Source organism: Bidens hawaiensis, unplaced genomic scaffold (genome assembly GCF_021521415.1).
Source record: "Bidens hawaiensis isolate Kalapana, Puna unplaced genomic scaffold, B.hawaiensis_p1.1 tig00001382_1, whole genome shotgun sequence".
In the NCBI taxonomy this organism is placed as follows: domain Eukaryota; kingdom Viridiplantae; phylum Streptophyta; class Magnoliopsida; order Asterales; family Asteraceae; genus Bidens; species Bidens hawaiensis.
In genome coordinates this window covers 3,673,611-3,690,084 of record NW_027491078.1, presented here as the reverse complement: position 1 = coordinate 3,690,084, position 16,474 = coordinate 3,673,611, and the positions used below count along the sequence as shown (strand labels likewise).

The window sequence follows — 16,474 nt, the reverse complement described above, 5'->3', positions numbered from 1 at the left end:
TGTGTCATACAAAAGCTACTCTATTCTTGTTTCTTACATGAGGTCAAACCGAAAGTCAACTCTGAAATTATTCTGTGGTAATGCTTGTTTGAACTCTATTAATCGCTTTCAACGCCTGAAACAATAAAAATCATAACCATGAGCGCGTAAGGTTGCTTAGGTTTATGTCTTTATGATCAGGATGACAATAAAAACGGAGTTAATGTACCTCGTCGGTCCAAGTAGTCGACAAGTTAATAGCAATGAGAGCTACAATCTGTACAGAAAGTGCACCGATGATTCCAATCCATAGCCCCTGAAACACATTGTAAATAACAACTAATTACATCCGATTCGTCCTTTGAGTTCACACTCGACGAAGTTACACATAAGGAGGCAAATCTTACCATGCCTCCGACATGGAGGATAAAAGCGAAGAGCACCGCACAGGGAATTCCCACAATGTAGTAAGCTCCGAGATTGATAATTGCGCAAACATTTTGCCACCCGCAGCGCCTATGTTTCAAGAAAACATAACAAGAAATCTTTATAGCACTTATAAAATGAAACATTTAGAAACAAACAACAAAAGACTCATACTTAAATCAACTTGATAGAGGCAAATGGGCTAGAAAATGGTCCGACTTCAAAAGGACATAACTTGCGCTATGGCTTTAGTCAAGTGGCCATGGCAATGGATGGGAATGCCAGTGGGCCGGACCAGGTGGCAAACAGCTATAGGCGGATTGATCCAACTATCAGACCAAAATTCCAATATTTTATGCGCCTATTTTGAACTTAACGATTTTCCTCACTTTTAGCAAATTTAAATTGTTTCAAATTCATTGTAAAACAGCAGGACTCTTTTTGATTAATTTACGCATTTATTTAGAATGTTTTTCGAAATCTCTTTTTTTTCCGAACTTTCAATTCAAATTTTCATTTGACTAAAAAAGTTCAGAATTAATGGTTTGAGCATTCAATCAGTGGCGGATCTTGAACACATAAATGGGTGGGCCGGAGGATTTTGAACAATAATTTGGATGGGCCAGACTGAATACATATAAATTTTTTTTTTGTTTTTTTAGGAAAAATACACTACTGAACAAAAAAGCTGGGTGGGCCGCGGCCTGCCTTGGCCCACACTAAGATCCGCCAATGCATTCAATAATATATCATTTTTCTCTCTGAGAATAACTCTTATTATTTCTTATTCCGCTTTGCGCCAATTGGTATATCAAGTACCTGAAAGAACGCACTGGAACCCATCCAAGAAATCCGACAATGCAAGTAATGGCATCATTTTCGCCACATATTTGATAACGTCTTCGTCATTGCTATATAACCTTCCCCAAACATTGCGTACAAGAAGAGTAACGCTTCCAACTATCACACCTTCCAAAATCGCGATCACAACCACTACACAAAGAGCCAAACGGGCAGCCTCCGGTCTTGCAGCCCCTAATTCATTCGAAACGCGTGTACTGCAATGTATACAGAGGTGTTATGTGCAACATATGCATGTTAATTAATTATCATAAGTTTTACTAACCTTATTGCTCCTCCAAGCCCCACAGAGATCATGTAGACCATCCAACATGTGTTAAGGCTGTTAAAATGCAAGAAACAAACCAAAAATAAGTGTGTTTTTTTTTTACCACACGCAATTTGTTAACGTACACATATGAGAAAAACCAACCTGATCGATAATACAGACGTCTCCAACTTTGGATTTGGAAGAAGACCTGATAACAAAACAACCATATCGAATGACCAATATTCAAAGCTGCAGCACAGCATTATCAAAGTACTTTAGATGCACAACTTTGTTATGTTTTATCTCAAACGGGTCAAGTCAAAAAATTTAGCTAAAAGGGAAACGAGCGAAACAAGTTGAAATCACTCGAAGTCCACTATTACTACATGCAACCTACTAGATCGGTTTATCCATATTGTCCGGTTATCAAGAGTTTAAATTCCCCAAATTTTTTATTTTTTATTTTTTTGGCAAATTGGAAATAAATAATCCCACCTTTTGTGTATTGACCGATAATAAGCACACCTTTAAAAATTACTACCAACGGTCCAACCTTTCAACTATTTTTGTCTCAATGGTCCTCCATTAAAAAACACTTAACGCTGTTATGTTTTTTTTCGAGTTTCAAACCGATGTTTTAGGGCTTTTGATCGGAAGAAGGATACGAGTCAACTGATGTAAAAGTTATCTCGAAACGGTGATCCAAACAACAAAACAGTGTTTCAATTCGGGTGTTGAATTTCCAATTAACAAAAATCAATCTATTTGATACATTGTTTCAAGATAAGTTTTACATCAATTGACTCGTATCATTCTTTCGATCAAAAGCTCTAAAAAATCGGTTTGAAACTCGGAAAAAAAACGTAACGGCGTTAAGTGTTTTTTAACGGAGGACCATTGAGACAAAATAGTTGAAAGGTTGGACGGTTGGTAGTGATGTTTAAAGGTGGGATTATTTAATTTTTCTTTTTTTTAGAAAGTAAGCATACCAAATCATAACTGCTGACAGGACTGCAAGTTTGAGGAAACTAAGAACATCATGCATGGCTTCTTTTGAAAAGCCGGTCCACGTGTGTTTGCAAGCTGGAGACAGTTTTAACATAAACTACCAACAAAACAACATTTATCCAATTCGATATACTATTCGCCAATGCAGCCCCTTTGATTTCTAGCCCGAGTTTAAACACCAGCAGCCAACACATAAATATGTGTAACAAAGCTGTGACACTAGAACTAATCATCATAGGAACCACAATGTTTTGTGTTTGGAGGAATCTGTTTAGACATTGAAGTAAACCGTAGGCGAATACACATGGAATCATCCAACGCATAAACATGCCCGCCCCGGCTGATATTTCGTGATCTTGACCAAGAGCTATGAAGATTGTGGTTGTGTAGAACCAAATGATTGCTAGAGGAATGCTAAGTGCGGTTAGAGTGATCATTCCTCGTTGCATTTGAATCCCGAGCATGTGGGATTGTTTAGCTCCATACGCTTGTCCGCATAATGTTTCCAATGCACTTCCCATTCCCAACTATACATAAAAAATAAATAATTATAATTAATACAAAGCTGATCCAAGAGTAAGTAGACTGATAGACACGCTAGAAAGAAGCCCAACTTAAAAAAAAGACGTAACATGTGTTATGTTTGGATTCGCCCTGCTTGTGGTGCGCGCATATAATGTATATGGTGCGCGCATATAATGTATATATGTGTGAACCCTCGGGTGGGCAAAAGTAAAATTGCACTAATTTTGACGTTATTTTACTAATCTCGTGAAAATAACGTTAAAAGTGGCGGAAGGTTAATCAGGCATCATGTGGTGGCGTTGATAGCCGAAAGACAAGGGCACATGCACCGATCAGCCGGTGTCCCGATGATTGAGTGCTATGTGCCTTATGTCCAAGGCTTGATGCAAAACTACTATCGAGCCGGGGGTCTCACCGGAAGCAGCCTCTCTATCCCTATGGGATAGAGGTAAGGCTGTCTACATCTTACCCTCCTCAGACCCTACCATAGCATTGCTATTGGTGGGATATACTGAGTACGATGATGATGATGATGATGTGTTATGTTTGGAGCTATGAGGAGTACCATAAAGTAATAGACGGAAATGTCTCAACAGGCCAGAGCATGTGACAAACCTCCCAACTGTCTGCCCTAAATTCCATCATCTGGATCCTTGATTTTAAACTCAACCGGTTTTCCTCAGCTTTAGAAAGCTAGTTTATTTTATTTCTATTGTAAAAAAGCGTAAATCTTTGATTTGAGTAATTTACGCGCGAGTTAGTTTGATTATAATAAGGTCAATTTAGTTTTCTAAAATTTAGTTTGACATGACAAATTTAGATTTATAACATAAAAAAGGGCTAGATGGTAAGATTTATTAACTTTTTCTCAATAATATTCACTTTGTTATTTATTTTTTAAAAAATATTTTGGGTACCCTTTTCATGCATCACAAGGGGGGAAAAACCTGCTATTGCAACACAAAGGATGGTCGTCAATAGAAATGACGACCTCTCCGGCCAAATCTAGCTTTGTTAGCCGAGGTTGGGACAGGTCACAAGTTGTCATTCCCTATGTCAAATCAAAGATTTGATTATGTAAATAGAAAAAAGAAAAATGAACTAAGTGTATAAGTGTAGTGGGGCGGCAAATAGGGTGACAAGGGGCGATAACACTGCCCCGTAGGCGACAAATGGGTGATAAGTGGGGGGGGGGTGCGTGTGTGTGTGTTGGGGGGGGGGGCGTATATTTATCAGGAGTGTGTTTATGAAGATGCTGACGTGACGATCAACTATAGGTGGGGAGGGGGGGGGGGTTGGGCTACAACACCGCCCCGCCCCTGAGCTACATATCGCCCCCTTGCCGCATGTCAAAATCCCCATTTATAACCCTTCACCACGCATAGCCTAATTGTAATTGAGCATTTGTATGATGTCAAGTTAACTACTTAACTGGAAAAGTGGAAAGTATGACTAGGGTTATGAAAAAGTGGATGGAGAGGTGGCTATTCTCAATTTGGACCACTCTTATTTTGTTATTATTATTATTTTTTTTTTTTACAATAAGTTTTTTCCTCCTTGTGGGTCCCAGAAAAAAAAAATCTATTTCTGTTTGTCCATTACTGTAAGATTAGTTGCAAAGTTCAAACATATCATTGTCACTTTTTTTTTTTTTTTCTTTTTTTTTTCGGTGTCGTTATGGATGCTCTAAACACTATATGTGATAGAATAAAGTCAATGTGAACTAAAGAACAAAACATGCAATTTGATATGAAATAGAAAACAATAACTGACCAACACACTGAAACCAGTCATTGAAGCAAAAGCTGTGGCCATTGAAGCACTTGATAGAGGAAGTTGCCCAAGATGACCAACAAACATGATTGATATAACTTCCAAACTGTATTGCAACAAGCTTACTGCTACCAATGGACCGGCCAATCCTATCTGTTTTTTCACTTCATTAATCACTTGTGTTCTTAGATCACCAACTTCATCCTCTTCATGTGAGTTTTCATCATTAAATTGGATACGAATTAGTGGATCTTGAGTAGAGTTTGCTTCTTGATCTTCTTTCATTGTTTGTTGGTCTGATGTAAGTGTTTTCTTCTATATATTGTTTTTATATGTTTAACTGGTTGTGATTTATAATAGGAAAAGATGTGTCATATGCTACATTAATTAAAGCACTTAAAAATTGGACATGTGGGTCTTATTATTTTTTGTTTTGTTCTGTTTTCTATTTTTTGTTTTGTTTTGTTTTGTTTGAAAGTGTTTAAATAAGAATTAAATAAGAAGATTTCTTATCATATATTTTTATTAATATTATAAATTGTTTATTGGATTATCATATACGAAGTGTAAAATGAGATCTTGGTCATTGATTTCATTGAAAGCAAATAGAATGTGACATAATTATAATTATAGAAACTAGATCACACATTTTTTTTTTACCTTTTTTAAGTTTTCATAATTTTTCTAAGATGCTGATAATTTTTTAATATGACATTATTAAAAAAACCACATCATAAAATTGAGCATTGTAAATTATGGTGCAGTTCCATTTAAGTTCTATAAGTTATGACTCGAATGGGATGGTTTGAATGAATTTGTTGAAGACAAATGGCAGTCGGAGATAAATGATAGGAGTATGAATAAGCTCAAGGAAAAATTTAAACGTTTAATAAAATAAACACCTTGAAGATTTGAGTTAAACAGATTAAAAGGCAGGTTAGTAATACGAAAGTTGAGATCCGGTCAGAGTTGGATATCCCATTGATAGCATCTATTTTGAAGTTTCCTATGAATTTTGAGGATCAACGTTTGTTGTTGGAGTCACCTTGAAGGAGCTGAAATGTGTGGTTTGATCTTGTGGTCCGGACAAGGCACCGAGGCCTGATGGTTTCAGTATTGGGTTTGCGAAACATTTCTCGGAGTTTTTTTTTCTTTTTTTTTTCACAACATTTATTACTAGTGAACAAAAAATCCAATTACAATACAGAGGTGGAAGTTAAGCAAAAAAAAATAATTTATTTTGGTGTATGTTATCCATAAAGGATGTAATTCTTCCTTTTACTATGATTTCTAAAATTCATAGCCCGATTATTATAAATGATCTCAGACTGATTAGCCTTGTAAGCATTATAAATCAAATGATTGCTAAAGTCCTAGCTATCCGGTTGAGTAAAGTGATACATATTTTGGTAAGCGGGGTATAATTTGCTTTTATAGGCATTATAAATAAAATGATTGCTAAAGTTCTAGCTTTCCTGTTGAGTAAAGTGATAGATACTTTGCTAAGTGAGGTACAATTTGCTTTTATTAAAGATCGTCAATTTTTTGGCGTCTTGTTAGTTAGACAATATATACTGGGCGACAAAAGGTGATTCTAGTGAAGCCCCCCCTTCTCCTGCGCAATAAGAGGAGGGGGGGGGGACAATTACATGTCGCTTGTAAGGGTGGCAAATGGGTTGGGTTGGGTCAAAATGGGTCATGGGTCGGAACGGGTTAGGGGTGAAATGGATTAGGGTCGGAATGGGTCAACTAAAAAAAGGGTTGTTTTGGTTTGGGTTAGAACGGGTTAGGGTCAAAAGGTTCGGGTCGGAATGGGTCAAGGTCAGAACGGGTTTCGGATAGGTTTTTTTTTAAGAACAAGGGCAAAGGCGGAAATGTTTTGGTGTTTTTACATTTTTCGATTTTTATTTATATTTTGAGTTATGATTTTTTTATTAATTTTTTTGGAGGGTTTTTATTGGTTAATATTTCAAAAAAAATTCAAAAAAATTAATTAAAAAATCATAACTCGAAGTATAATTAAAAAACGAAAAATGTAAAAACACCAAAACGTTTCCTCCGTTGTCCTCGTTAAAAAAAAAGGAAAAAAAAAAACCGAACAATGAACTGAAACTGAAAGTCGACGAAAATGAAACATAAACCAAAACTGAACTGAATTGATCGAAACCGGAAAAATCGATCAAAACGAAACTAAAAACTGAAACCGAACAGAAATGAAATTGAAAAACAGACTACAACGAAACAAAAGGCCGAAAACAAATCCGAAACCGACCAAAAGCAAACAAAAGAAACCGAAAACCCAACCCGTCCAGTGCTCCGAAACCAACAAAAAAGAAACAAAGGAAACCGAAACCCAACCAGTCCAGTGCGAAACTCGTGTCGGCTCGAAACCTAAACCAAACTCGTTCCAATCCAAAACCCGTTTCAACCCGAGTTTGCCCCTTTTCCTTAAGACACTAACCCACATGGACCCATTTCTTTAAATTTGTCGACTCATTTTGACCCGAAAATAAGAAGGTGGAATTTCAAGTGACCCATTTTGACCCATCTTATTAAAATCTATGACCCAAACCAACCTATATGATTTTTAAAACAACCCAAATTGACCCATTTGAAATGGTTTGGGTCAAGATTGCCACCCCTAGTCGCCGCCGCCGGTGTGCTTTTTGATTTAATATTATTATATTAAGTATGTGTGTCTAACACACACACACATAATGCGATGGAGCTCAACACCATTGCACCCCTAAAATAAAAATCGTCCATCTGTTGACGTGACGTCACGTGTCGAAAATCGTCCCTATTTTGTAGCCCTCCACTGCACACATAGCCTTATGAATGAAATAGTGAACTAGTACAAGAACATAAATAAAAAATAATGAATTTTTAAATTAAAGTTGACTTCGAAAATACGTAATCTTGGGATTATCCGAGGATTGTCATGGCTTTTAACCTTAACTGGATCAGTTGGATTATGGATGTCTTGAAATCTTCAAGACTCTCAGGTTCTCGTAAATGGCATTTGATATGTATAAGGGTTTGAGACAAGGTGATCCATTATCTCTGTTCTTATTTATTTCGCTATGGAAGAGTTGTTTGTTGTAGGTCCTCTAGATGGATCTCAAGACTTGACTCGGATCAATCTGTGTTGTTGATTAGCGGAAATCACCAACGACACTCGGATCTCGGATCTTAGTTTTGTTTACTTTATTTTCTAGAAAGTAAGAAGAAAAAGGAAGAAGTTAGAGAGAGAAACTTCTTTTATTTTCAAAGTGAGTGTTGTTGTGAAAGAGTTATGGAGAAATGGGTAAAGCGCCCTTTATATATGGTCCTCATTTCTCCAAACTTTACATTATAAACCTACAAAATAGACATACCGAGTACGTACTACACCGACTAAAGAAAAATAAAACGACATATACAATCCTAAAAACAATATATAATATTGGCCCTACAATCTCCCTCTAGGATTGAGTATGTCGTGGAACCTTCGTCAAGTTCTTTGCTTCGTCTTTATTTCTTGAAACTTAGTATTTGTCTTGATCCAGGATCTTGAACCAGATTGGATCTCGGACAATTCTTTATTTTCCAGTCTTGTAGACTTGAACTTCAATCTTATTTTCTGGGAATGATCGGCATCAGCAAATTTTAGAAACATCAGATGCGGGAGGCTCGACATCTAATTTTCTTTTGTTGACTTTCTTGAGCCGACTGGTTTCTTTCCTTGTCATCAGAAACAATCAGTTCATCTTTAGGTTCAATCACCAACTTTCACGTTCTCTTTTCTTTTAAGCATTTCAGCATCTGCAACTCCGAGCAGACTTGATATTGATCTACCTGTCCATGTACACCTGCACAAAACTTATAACAAATAAGATACGTTCACAGACCCTCTCGAGGGTCAAGAAGAAATCGTTCATAGGCCCTCCCAATTTCAGTCCCTCAACTTGTAAATGATTTGTTTAAGTCCCAGATTTTCAACGAACTTTGCATGAACGACCTTAACAACAAAACACATGATTTTGAATGAAACAAAGTTTAACAAAATATGTACGAACATAATAAAAACTGAAAATCTTTTTGGCATTTTCATATATTTTAAAATAGCGAAAATATATACATAATATTTTGAAGTTGAAACATAAAATAAAACAAAAGAAAATAAAAATAAAATATAGGAATAAAGATGAAATTAATGTTATATATAAAAAAAATATTTACTTAAATGTTTATCAAGCTATTTTTGTGAGAAAGATCACAACAAGGAATCACATTATCTATTAACATTCTAGATCACACTTCTATTTGGACATTATTATGCCAAAAACCCAAAGTCAATTATAGATATAATTTGTCCACTTTAAACTTAACAAGTATTTTGATGTCAACATGATACGTTAAGGTACAATTAGGCACGATGCTTATATGGTCCCCACTTAATCAGACATGTTACTGATTCCATCATACCTCGGGCTTACTTTGTGTTAACAAATCACCTCAACTTGACTTAAACCTTTCTTAGTTAATCACAGTACTCTTATTAACATACTTGACACTTTGTACATTATTTTGTGTACACTTGACTCGATCTAGAAAAATTAAAATAAAGCAGAAGATTCAGGGCCTTAACAATCAGATCTTGTATGACTACAAACAGAGAAAGTCCAAGACTTAGAGAAAGTCCAAGACTTGAATCAAAATAAATGAAGAAATAAAGCAGAAGTAAAAATTCCTAGAACTGATTATTTTTCTGACTCATTTTCTTGGTTTTCCTTTTTCTTTTCTGTTTTCTTTTTCTTGACTCTTTTTCTGACTCAAGGAAAATTAAAATTGACACTTGATTACATAAGACAACTGTGATAAGATAAAGAGATGCTTGAGTATGACATGTTTAATTACATTTCATCCTTCATTGATATGGTTTACCGGAATCATGCAACCACTTCTTAAACGTGTAACCACTAGTACCGGCAAGAATTTAGGTTTATATCACTATGACACTTACTCATTTGTTAAGCCTATCTACACATCAAGCAATGATCTTGTTGACTTTTGATCTACTCTTTTTATGTGCTATAATCGTTAGAGATAATTTCTTATCATTTTCCAATGGTCGGATCAATTTCTCAAAATTTTGAAAATTTTAATTATCCGACTCCCTATAAGCAGGAGCTCCCTCTAAACGAGACAATTCCTTTTAGAATTTCTTAAAAGTAATATAAAATCTTTTTGGTAAATCAAATGATTTGTTTTTGCTTTTCTTAGGATGAACTGAAAATATTTTTGGTGAGTTAATTTTAACTCATTTTCTCCCTCTAAAATTGTGACATATTTGAAAAAAATTTACAATTTTATATACAAAAAAGATAGATAGGTTGTTTTAATCAAAATTAATCATGCCAAACGATTCGACCAGAAATTCAAATCGGGTATGATCGATGGCTTTAGTGAAAAGGTCAGCAAAGTTGGTGTTAGATAGACTATCTTAAGCATGCATTATCACATTGTATAACAAAGTTGAAGCGATTCAAACCGAGATCCAATAGCTGATGCTGGATCTATCATTTGAGAGAAGCAGTTGGACGAGGTTGGTTTGAGAAACGCTCGAAAAGTTGTTGTTGAACCATTTAAACAAGGCTTCCTTTCCTTGAAGTTTGTCCTCCTATGTCGCTTATGAAAGACTCGAATCCGCCATCGAATGGTTTAGCATCAAATAGCAAGGGTTCATCTCCCATCATATGCCGGGTGCAATCACTATCTAAGTATCTAATACTATTGATAGTCCTCCTTGATTGACCCTGCATGCACTAAGCGTTCAAATAGACATGGGTTCCCGGAATACTTTTGTCCCGGGAAGGTCAACCGAAAATCGACCAAACTTCATGACCGCCTTAAACACCGTCTCGAGCTTTTATCAAGAACAAAGCCGTTCGTTTGTCGGATCCGGTTTCGGGACCTACAATTGGTATCAGAGCGGATCGAATCTTATGATTCAACTTTGTTCTTGATATTCGGGTTCTATTTCCGCTATCACCCGAACCGAGACTTTAAAGACCTGTTGAAGTTTGAAAATAAAGTTGGAAATAAAGTGAGAAATAAGCGTGTTTGAAGCTTCTCGTTGTAGATCGGGATGTTCGAGATCTACAAGTGCCAGATCTGGGCGTTTCGGGAACCGTTCCGCCATACGTCGAAATTCCGACGAGCCTACGGTTCTTCTCTGGGATTTCCTGTGGCGGCGGTGAACTCTGACGGGTTTTTCGGTAACTGCTGGCGGTAGTGGTGGTGGCGTATGATGAGGATGAGGGCTGTTGAATCCGGTTGTCAGCGGTGTTGATGGTCGCTGGCTGTTAGCATTTAACGGTGAAGAGCGGTTATTGACTGCCGCTCACCCGCGGTTGTGTGGGAAGTATGACAAGGCGGAAATGAGAAAAGTGTTGTCGATCGGGTTGGTGTGTGAGAGGGATGTGCCGGTGGTTACTGGGGCCAAAACATCTCTATGCCACTTCACATTTGCTATTGAATTTGCAAGATAGTGTGTCTGATATTAATTGTTTAGTTACCATTTCAACTTTATCATCAGAGCATAGATACAATGGTGATAGGTTGGACTTGGTTTGAACCTCTTGAAAGGTTTTGAGGGTTTTGGAGTGTTGGCCGAGTGGATAGAGGAGGAGTGTGAAAGACGGCAGCGGCGGCGTGGACGTGGTGGCTGGCATCCGGTTTTCCGGCGCCGGTCACCGATAGGTGATCTTATGTTGATGACGGCTGCTGCTCTGCCTTCATAAGTTATGTTTTGTTTGTGTGCCCTAAATTTTTAAAGGAAAGTGGGCTTGAGCTTGGGCTTTGGCTGCATGTTTTTAAAACTTGGTATGGGCTAAATTTGCTGTTGGACTGTTAATCTTACTATGGGTTGCCCAAATAGGCTGAAGCTTTATTTTGGACCTGATCCAAACGAAGGTAAATCTCTTGATCATTTTCGGTTATTACAAGAAATAGTGAACCGAGCCACATACTTGCAAGATATTTTTTTTGGCCTAGTAAGTCGTTTATTTTTTTGTGTTGACCAAACTGGAGAAAGTCAAACTTGTTCGGGTTTTTCGTCATTGTTTAACCGCGTTCAAAGCTTGTTATTTTTAAGGCGTTCGAGAAGTTGGATCCAAAAGGTGAACTTCGAACGAAATAATAAGTTATGTTCATTTGATCGATGAAGCCGGTAATTCGAGATTGATTTGTGGAAATTCGAGCTCATCTCATGCCTATATACAAGTGAGAACTACTTCAACATTAAATATAGGTGGATCATACCTTGAGGGGGTGAATTGAAATGAAGAGGCTTCGGTTTATCGGGTGATTTGTAAAGATGCGAGACACGGTGAGACAAAGTTTTGAGATCACAAGTCAAGGGGGTGATTGTAAGGCCAATTTGAGTGACTTGCGATATCAAATGACGAAACCCGTTATATATATATTTATGGTCAAGATAATATTTAATGTCGGCGAGCAAAACCGGACATGAAACAAGAGCTTCGGGACGCGCGTTTAACTTCAACGAGAGAATGCTTCTAGAATGTTTTTTTTTTGTTTGGCTATAAATAGGAATCATGTATTTCTTTTTATGTATGTGTTTTGTATGGTGTTTTCACCCACCCAAGGGGAGCTCACCTTGGGTGGGGTCGGTTCGTTTACTTAATATATTAAATCTTTCAACCGATAACGAGATCGTTCATTTATATTATCGTTATATCATTTTCTTCGGTCGTTTGATTTCACCGCACCCGTCTTGAGCGTTTATCAAGAACAAAGCCGTTCGTTTATCGGATCCGGTTTCAGGACCTACACATGTTATGATTGAGGAGACGGTTCATGCGAGAATGCTCTAGTAGGTTCGGGTAGGTAAAGGTAATATATCTCTATCTCATGTATTTTAGGCGGATGATGCAGTGTTCTTTCGATAAGGGTCGGTCTCCAATGCTCAAACGGTAGTTCGCCTTCTTAACTTTTTTTTCTTTTTCTTCTGGTTTAATTTTTTTTTCACAAATCGAATATTTGTGAGGTGGTCACTGGCCATGGACTATGAAGATGTGGCGAATTGTGCTTCGGTGGTGGGGTGCAAACCGGACAAACTACCGTTTAAATATTCGGGTCTACTGGATGGGCAAAACATGACAAACTCTAAAGGTGGTTTAGGTGTATGGCGCTTGGAAGGTTTTAGCAATGCATTGCTACAAAAGTGGAGATGAGGGTTTGTAAACGAGCCGAATGCTATTTGGGTAAATGCTATAACTTCTTAGTATGGTCCGGAGGTGGGTATATTTTTTTCTTCTAAAGGGAATAGTGTTTGGATAAGGATGATAAAGGCTTTAAGAAGTTAACTAATCCCGTTAAACTCGATACATAAACAAAGTGGGAGTGAAAATGAGACAATGTTTTGGAAACATACTTGTTGTCAAGACATATGTTTAGCTGAAAAGTTTCCTAAGTTGTATGCTTTAGTATTGATTAAGGATCGTTTGGTGGTCCAAAGGGTGTCAAGAGACTTGTGTTCATGGCGCTGAGATGGGACGCGGAAACGAATTAGTTTATAGAATTGCAAGGTCTGATCCATTATGTGCCTCTTTCAAACAGTCAATGGTCTGGTCGATGTAAGGGGTGCCTCAGTTCTTGGTTAAGGGGGTTGCGGGAGCATATCGATCTAGTCTTGGGTAATCGCCTTTCAACTCGGTTAAATTTAGCGGCTAAAGGAATTGATATATTGTCTACTTTATGTCCTTTATGCAATGATGGATCGGATTCTATTCTTCATGTTTTTGGTGATTGTGGTTTGGTAAATACGATTTGGGATATGATGGAAAGGTGGCTTGATGTGAAGACGTCTATTTTAACAAATTGGCTCGATAATTCTTCGTTAAGTTTGATTAAGAAAGAGATTGTGGGTGTGATTATTATTGTTGCTTGGTGGCCTATATGGAAGCTTCAGAATGACAGAGTTTTTTGGCGAGCCGGCCAAAAAATTCTTGGTTGTTTGATGGCGTTATATATTTCTCTTATTGTTGTTTTTTTCAAGTAAAAAAGAATAAGTGTAAAATAACTTGGACTGAGTGGTTGCAAAACTCTCTAATATATTGCTAGTTGGTGCTTAATAAAATTTCAGCTGTTCAAAAATAAAATAAAATTAAAAATTGGCAACCTTTTAATTGACAAGAGTTTAAACCCTAGCACACTGTGGTCAAGAAATTTTTTGTAGGATCATGAGATACATTCAACAAAAAATAGTAGTCTCCTTTGTCAAAATGTTTATATTGCTTAACAGCAAATGATGAAAGCCACCAACTTTCTTTGAATCTTTGTTAATCTTTTGTACCTAAGTTAAGATCATGGCTTACTAAGAGATCCAGATATCTTAACCGTGGATACATGTGTGACATTTGGTATATGTAAAAGCGCATATGCTTTAATTCTGGTTTACTCTATATGAAAAATCATTCAATTACCAACTTAAACCCGTACCCTGAAGCGTGGGCAATAGCACTAGTTAATACTAAAAGGTGTGAATGGAGATTATAGCACAAAGCCGTGTAACCCAGTGGTACATGTTGCTTCTGCTTCCTTAGAGCCGAGTTCGAACCCAACACTCTCTTCGTCGACTCAAGCTCTTTCGCACTGTTTCCTTTCATTTTGATTCGTTTTCTTAATTTTCTTAACAATTTTAATCTTCATCTTTGTTTATCTGCTATAACTTTTAAAAGTTCGAGGTCAATTTTTTGAGGGGTTAAGACCAGTGTGTGTGGGTGGTGAAGACAGAGCGATACAGATTTTAACACCCTTGCAACAATGTGTGTGCTACTCTCACTCGTTTAAAATGTACTTATCAATAGTATTTATGGAGTTTTGAAGGGTTAATTTCTTCAATAAGTTGTGAAACAATAATTTTAAATAAATAATTTCTTATTATAAATACGATACAAAATAAATTTTTGGACGTGCAAAATATCAGGTGGTAAATAAGTTGTGATTAAAAACGACTTTTACTTTCAAAATCAGTAAAAATAAATAAATACTGCAAATATAACAAAAATAAAGGAATCCATATACATTAAGGTTTTTAGCAAGGTTGGATTATCTAATTTTAACTTTTCAGTGTATAGAGACAAAAGAATTGGTAATAAAATGGTAAAACAAGGGGAAAAAAACAACAAATACAGATATACCAAAACAAAAGTAACGAAAAAAAATAATCAGCCATACAAAATGACGAAATTAATAATTCCATTTAAGTCATTTCCACCGTAATAGGGTGATCAGAATATAGATAATAAGAAAGTTAAGGATTCCATCCCTGTAGAGCGTAATTTAATGGTAAAAAAATATATATGGTTGAAGTTACCCCGATGAGTAAATATTTTTGAACCAACATCATTTATTTAGGTTATTTTAGTAAATATTTATAAACCAACATGGTTTATTATTCACTAGCTGGCAAATTAATTTTAAGCTATATCAATTTGAGTTTTAAAATTTAAGAATATCATGAGAAAAAGGATAACTATTAATTTTGTCATCATCAAGAAAAGGGAGTTGGAAGTAATATTATAATGAAGTTAACATGATAATGATACGATGATATATGAAAAAAAATTTAAACTTAAATTTACTACCAACAAACTCAATTTATAATATTCCCTTCCCAATAAATTAATTAAACATCTATCTGAATTTCAAATTTAAAAAATATTAGAAAAAAAAGGAAAACTAGCCTTGCGATGTTGTCAGTTCGGATCTAGAGCTCATTCGGGTTTTCGTCCCACCATGTGTTATGCAAGAAAGTTCTTCTCTTGTGGCGGTACAACGACCGTCAAGCTAAACTCTGAAGTCAATGTGAGTCTGATTAAGACAATATAGTCTGACCAGAGTATATAGAGTAGAGGTGGGCAAATAAACCGGTTAACCGAACTGACCCGAAAACTGAACCAAAACCGAACCGGTTTGAAACCGATTATGAAGAAACCAGTTCGTAACCGATTGAAACCATAGGTTTGGAACCGTTTGTAATTTTCTTCACCAAAACTGGTTTCAAACCGTTAACCGAACCGAAACCGGCCAGAACCGGGCAAAAACCAAACCAATCAAAACCCAAACCAAAACTGATCGTAACATGGTAAGAAACCGGTTTCAACATGAACCAAAACCGATCATAAACCGATTTTGGTTTTTATTGACCAAACCAAACCGATTTTAAATATTAAACATGTTTGTGCACCTCTAATATAGAGTAACACACAAGAAAATCGTTGTTTTAAAAAAATATATAAAAACTTTAAAACTTAAATTATTTACTACCAATAAACTTAATTTAGAATATTATATTCTCTTAACCAATAAATTTAAAAACTTTCTCTCCATATTTTAATAAATAAATAATAAATAATAATTAACTCACCGAAAAGAGCCGTGGTCGATCACACTTAGACACATCTTCTGCTCCTAACCTAAAATTACCAAAATACCCTCAGTCTCACACTGTATATATAATAAAAAAAATATCTAGCTGTAACAAACCAACTATATATATATATATATATATTTATATTTATATATATATTCCACCATAATACGTATAACTATCGCCGCCGTAACAAATTCAGTCAGTTTCCG

General features: G+C 36.2%; 1 pseudogene across 1 annotated transcript; it reads right to left on the bottom strand.

Annotated features, from left to right (window-relative positions):
• Positions 1–67: 67 nt before the first annotated feature.
• On the bottom strand, positions 68–5,107 carry LOC143573610 (protein DETOXIFICATION 16-like; annotated as a pseudogene). The gene is made up of 8 exons (XR_013142460.1): positions 4,823–5,107; positions 2,506–3,051; positions 1,679–1,765; positions 1,532–1,588; positions 1,218–1,463; positions 387–498; positions 209–295; positions 68–115 (listed from the first exon to the last, which is right to left on the bottom strand). The product of XR_013142460.1 is annotated as a protein DETOXIFICATION 16-like (transcript).
• Between the last annotated feature and the right edge of the window lie 11,367 nt (positions 5,108–16,474).